Here is a 6,634-nt window from a genome sequence, read left to right on the forward strand (position 1 = left end):
TGTTAATGTTTGTGTCATTTTGGTCTTTTGTGGATAGTTGTCTCATTGGCAATCATACCACATCTTCTTTTTTATATGTTATACAAGACTAAAATACCTAGTATTATCAAATGAATTATAACAATTGTTAATAGTTGTCAGACTTTGTTGTCAAAAAGCAGCTACTGTACATGTGTATAATCAAGATGTAGACATGATCACTGGTGTCAGATGTAAACAAGAGTGACTGTGCAAATTCTGAAATGTCATCTCTGCTTTGCCTACATGTATGAAGGTTTTACTACATGTACAAGTATCACATAAACTTTCAATTTTTATTAACCTTTGAAAATGAAGTTGCAGTCAAATTAACCATGCCAGACAGATGATGTACACCCTACAAACTGACATTCCATACCCATGATACCCAAAATTTAGTGATTTATACTGTCTGTGAAATAGACTTAACATTCTTAACATCCAAACCATGAAAACTAACTTATGAATATCCAATAATACATGTATGCAAAAAATAGTGATTGTATACATGTCATGCATGTACATGTAGTTTATACTGTAGCATCTGAGAAACATTTGGAAATAGATCAAACCACAAAAACTAAGCATTGTTCAATGAACCATGACATTTTCATTGGGGTCAAAGTCTGATGTAAGTCTTGCAATTAGACATATTCACCTTACACTCATTTCATAAACCAAATATAGTTGACCTACTTTTCCTACTGCTTGTAGTATTTTTAAACATGTGTGAGAAACAAACTTGACAAATTACATGTAACTGAAGTAACCTTAATCACTGATCCATGAAATAAAGTCAGGATCAGGCCAACCCTGCCTGACAGACACTGAGACATGTACACCTTTCAAGATACCATAACAATTAATCCAGTAACTCAATTAATATACATACTTATACATTTAAGACTTCAAGTGTATTTCACTGTGACTGTTCAAACAGTGTACCATGAAAACTAGGTGAAGTGCAATGAACAAATCAATAACAGAAACTTCATAACATTTTAAAGGAAGTATCCAGGCATTTCAGCTTCTAAAATGTATCTGGTGAAGCTTAAATACAAAACGGTACGCTGTAGCCACTGCCAGATTGTAATACATATTTCTTGGCTTGCATGCATGTACTTCAACTTTTGTTGCAGGAGGGATAATAAAATTATACTTTAATGTACGTGCATGGTTTATTTGTTTCAAAAACCATGAACACTTGGCCACTAACATGACTAATCATGCTAATTAAGATTTTTATTTAATTCTAATTCAGACTTTAATAATTTAAGTACAGCAAGCAGTCATTTGACTCTAAACAATTGACACGGACTGCACGAGACCCTCATAGTTGGTTAAGATCTTTTTACACACCCTGGACATGCTGGCGGTAGTAAACAATTGCAATGCCAACATAAACTTCAGATGTGATATACATGTACTGTTTTGTTAATTTCACTGAAACTAGAAATTCACATTATCCATATTGTTATTATCATGATTATATTAAAATGACTGATTATCCACTAATTTAAAGTATTCATGAATTCAGATATGATGCACTATTATTAGTAGTATTCACTGAAACTATGCATTTTCATTATTCCAAATTGCTATTTCAAATGAATAGTTATCCTGGGTATTCATGGAATTCAGAAATAATGTACATGTATGATTGCACTATTAATATTCACTGCAACTACGAAATTTTGTTATTCCAAATTCACAATTGATCATGATAATCCAAGGTATTTAGTCCTCCAGTAATGTGGTCCTCCTTTAATACAATTTGTAATTTTCCTATTTGTACAAGGCACAATTTTCTTCTTGTCCAATTTAATCAGAACATCACATTATCATCATTGAATAATGCTGCACGCCATATTCATAATTTCCAAAAACAATAGATAACTAGCATTAAATAATGAATTAATCCATTGTTTCACAATTTGCAGCTATACAGCGACTCAGTGACATCTATATTTTCTATGCATCAAAGTGCACATGTACTAGCAGGTGTCATATTCTATTAAAGTGGGAATCATGGTCAAACCAATACATATTCAGTATGATTCTACAAAATAAAATATACATTTAGACTCAAGTACAGTAAATGTTTAACTAATAATAAGTATATAATACTACATGTATATACATTGTGCAATAATAAGAAAGTTAATTACAATAACTGTATTTACCTAGATAAAACTAGCACTTCTCATTTGATTGACCAAAAAATTCTAACACTAATACAATTCTATTTTCAAGTCCCTATTAACAAGAAAAATAAATCTTTTAAGTGGGTCTAAATTCTATATAGTGTTGTCTTTTTTCCTGCATTAATGATTTGTTAAGTGTGATTGTGTACTTTCATTGAAGGGTTACTGTCTCATTGAAGCTCACACCATACTTTTTTCATCAATTCTTTAAAGTCAGACATCATGGACATAGTTATTCCTCTCTAAAACACAACAGGTTATTTCTTTTGTTTATTTTAATTATGTTTATGATTTAATATGAAATATATTGATACTACAAACATGACAAAGAAAAGTTTAAGGAACGAAAAAATAAAATAAATAAATGCCCTGTTACTATATAAATGTAGATAATATTGACTTTACCTTTGTCCAGTGCATATAATGAATAAACCTTTGTGATGTAAAAATATTGTTCCAAGACTTAACCATCCCAGTTAATGTTTTAAATCCTTGAGTTTAATAATTTTTACATCTTTTGTGTTACCCTGAATACTTTTTACTTATTCATTTGTTATAACAGCTTGCATTAAATAATGCTTTGTAGCTCACTTTTTTTATTAATCTAGTTATTTACCCAATTTTATTTTAATAAATCAATATTCAGATTACTTTTAAAATTTGCATTTTAATATCCAAAATAATAAATATCCTGCTGTTTCATATTTTTCTTAAATTATAATTTGTTTTGAAAAAGTTATCAAAATTTTGAAGAGGACAATTTTAATCATGATAATTTGTGAACATTATTATAAAATTGTATCATTATACCAATGACAGATTAAATATCATCCCCCAGGGCAATAAACTATTGTGTCTTAATTTGTATATTAGCTAGATCATGTATATAAGAATTTCTGATTATTACCTATCGCATTTCCAGTGTTAACATTCTGATTATTACCTATTTTAATGTCACATTTGCATGGTCATATTCAGTAAATACAAATATTTTAATTGTTAATTTTGAATTTGAATTAAAAAAAAATGTGTTAGACTAAATTAGTAGATACAACACATACAATGCAGTTAACACAGTAAATTTTATGAGAACTTACTGGATAATACTATATCTATAAAAAAATATTTTGAGCTTCATCATGTTCATAAAATACTTTAAAAAAGTTTATACCATGTTAACATAAAACAAGAATGTGTCCTCAGTACACGAATTCCCCACTCGCACTATCATTTTCTATGGACTGTGAAATTCGGGTAAAATCTCTAATTTGGCATTAAAATTAAAAAGATCATATCATAGGGAACATGTGTACCAAGTTTGAAGTCAATTGGACTTCAACTTCATCAAAAACTACCTTGACCAAAAACTTTAACCTGAAGCGGGACAGACGGACGAACAGACAGACAGACGGACGGACAGACCAGAAAACATAATACTATCGTAGGTGGGGCATAAAAATATGCATACAGATTGATTTTTTTGTTATGTTTTCCTGACATATTGAATGTTTACATAAAATAATTATCATGATTATGTAAAAAATGCAAAAAATCTGCAGTCTTATGTGAATGCACATGATCAAAGGAGATGTGGGATATATCAATGATGCATCAACCCAACAGTTTAATAGGCAACAATAAAGTAACCAAAACACAATTGAATGCGTGTCGAAAAATATATATGACTTATGATTAGAAGGTCCTTAATCATTGCGGAATAAATATAATGACCATTGAATGTTACTACTTGTAAGTTAGATAACATGTATGGCACAAATGAATTTTGAAAAACAATGCTAACAGGGCACAATTTATATAAAAATTTCACATGAAAATATATAGTTTGGGTTCAAAGTATTAACAAATTATAGTGATTTAATATAAATTCTATGTTAAATCTAAAAAGAATAAAATTATGATGCTAGCTTTGCTCTTTTAATATGTGTTTTTTAAACAATGTAGTACATGATAAAACAATTACTAATTGAATTAGCACAATTTGTTTAATCAACTGTGTTTAAATGGCAACTGTTTATGACTCTGTGCCTTGTTTCAGGAACATTAATTTAATAATATTGTTTTATTTTGATGATTAATGCTATTTTAAACCATTTTTAAAATATTTATTCACTTTCAATGCCTGGCATATGCACATGCTATTATCAAATATATTAATGTTTTGTTGTCCATGATTTGAGAATTATTTAAAATCTAAATGAAAATGGACACTTGCTAAATAAGTCACTATTTAATCTTAAAGTTAATAATTTTCTTAACATTTTATGATCAAATCATATGTGTTTGTACTATGCATGTTTTTTTTTTATCGAAATCGTGACTTCACAATGCATTCTAAATAGAACAAAAACTATCAGCTGATAAAGCAAAACTAGGGAAATACTAGTAATCCAGCATAAGCATGATAAGAAACACATTTATATGGATACGTACATGTAAAGATCGGTTGGTTATTGGTTATAAAATGTCCAGTGACAAGTATTTCATGCAAATTTATGACCCGAGTTAGCATTACATTAACATACAATATGTACACTACATGATGTATAGGTCAGCATGGTCAGTGGCAGATCCAGAACTTTTCATAAGGGACAGGGCCCCTGACTGCCCTTAGGGGCACGGATCCAGTCATGCTTGAGTGATTCCCTATATAATCGACCAAATTATTCCCACAAAAAAGGGGAAGATATAGGGTAACCTTTTATGTATTCCACTCAGGGTGATGTATGCAAAATAATTAAGGGAATAAATGACATACACATGATAATAGGGGGGGGGGGACGGTGTCCTTAATGACTTTCAATGATTTATTATGAAGCACAACTTTAACATTGAAGCTTAAAGGTGGCTCAAAGCTTATAATTTCCCTGGAACATGCAACTATGCACGAGTGCGGTAATATAGAACGTCGATTCATAGCTATATATAGCCTATCGGAGTATCTCAATATAGATTCCGTAGGAACAGTGGCGGATCCAGCCATTCTATTCTAAAAAGGGGGGGGGGGGGTCCAACCCTGAACGAAACAGGGGGAGGGGGGGTCCAACTATATGTCCCCATTTAAATGCATTGAGCGGCCAAAACAAAGGAGGTTCGAACCCTTGGAACCCCCCCCCCCCCCTTTTGGATCCGCCAATGAGAACACATTGTAAGGTCTGTAAGCCGACAAATGTGCACATTTTCCCTTCAAAATTATGAATCCATGATTATTCGATAGACATGCTTTAAAATATTGATAATTTCTACTCACCGATTGTATTTTCCAGCTCAGATTATTGAACATATGTGGTCTAACATCTGTAGTTACCTGTGTAAAAATATAGTTTGCCGACCTGAGGTCCCGGTTTTTTTGTTTTTTTGCCGACAAAAAATTAAAGTGGATAAATCGTTTACGGTGAAGAATTGTTTTCCGTTTTTAATGAAACTTGACAGATTTTACTTATTATTTTTTTAATCATCGGAAATGTCCCTCTTGGTGTAATTCGAATTAAAACGGGTTTATTATGCTGTACAATATTGGTAACTTAGTCATAATCTTTAAATTTATTTCAGGTACACCCTTGTACATTTTTCTATTGCGCAGAATTTATCAAATATGAATTTGAATGAATCCATTATCATCTTCTCATTCTTCTGCAATAATATTAAAACTCTATTTTAAACGAAAGCTTCTGGTTTTTAAAACCAGTTATGAACGAAAATGTTATAAAACAGATATTATAAAATAAAAAGTAAGGATATCAAAAGGATTATTTAAAGTCAAACGCACATGACTGTCAAAAATGAACGGACAATGCTACGGCAATAAATGGAAAACGACAAAAGACAAACAACGATCGCAAAAATAAGTGAATAAACAACAAAACAAGTTTACAATCGCACGATAGACGATAATAGTATAAGTAATGGACTATTTCACAACAAAATCAAATCGTGAGAGCCGGGTGAGACGTGATTTTTTTTTACACTGATGGCCCAGATAGCAAACATGTGTTGGGCCAATATTGGCATTCTGTTGGCAACATTGTTGGGCCAATGTTGGAAAACTATGTTGGGCCAACGTCATTTTGCTCATCGGCCCTCAGTTGGCCCAACATGTTGGGTCTTTGTTGGCCCAACATCAGTATGCCAACAAGGTTAACTATTTGCCAACAATCTGCTAACAATGTCAACTATTTGCCAACAGTCTACCAACGTCGTCTAGTTTTGAAATTATGTTGGACCAATGTTGGTCGGACAGCAGTATGCCAACGATGGCTTCAGTCTGTCAAACATGTTTTTCATGCATTTCATGTTATGTATTGAGAAATAATCATCTCTAGTATATAAATATTATATTGGCAGGTCAATCTCGGCTGTCATGTGGAGAGTGTGATATTCCACTCGTGTCAAAT

General features: G+C 31.5%; 1 long non-coding RNA gene across 1 annotated transcript; it reads right to left on the bottom strand.

Annotated features, from left to right (window-relative positions):
- Nucleotides 1-1,247: 1,247 nt before the first annotated feature.
- LOC134684134 (uncharacterized) lies at nucleotides 1,248-6,069 on the bottom strand. Its single transcript, XR_010101179.1, has 2 exons — nucleotides 5,491-6,069; nucleotides 1,248-2,077 (listed from the first exon to the last, which is right to left on the bottom strand). It is a non-coding gene; the product is annotated as an uncharacterized LOC134684134 (long non-coding RNA).
- Between the last annotated feature and the right edge of the window lie 565 nt (nucleotides 6,070-6,634).

The sequence above is a fragment of the Mytilus trossulus genome, chromosome 9 (genome assembly GCF_036588685.1).
Source record: "Mytilus trossulus isolate FHL-02 chromosome 9, PNRI_Mtr1.1.1.hap1, whole genome shotgun sequence".
Lineage (NCBI taxonomy): Eukaryota > Metazoa > Mollusca > Bivalvia > Mytilida > Mytilidae > Mytilus > Mytilus trossulus.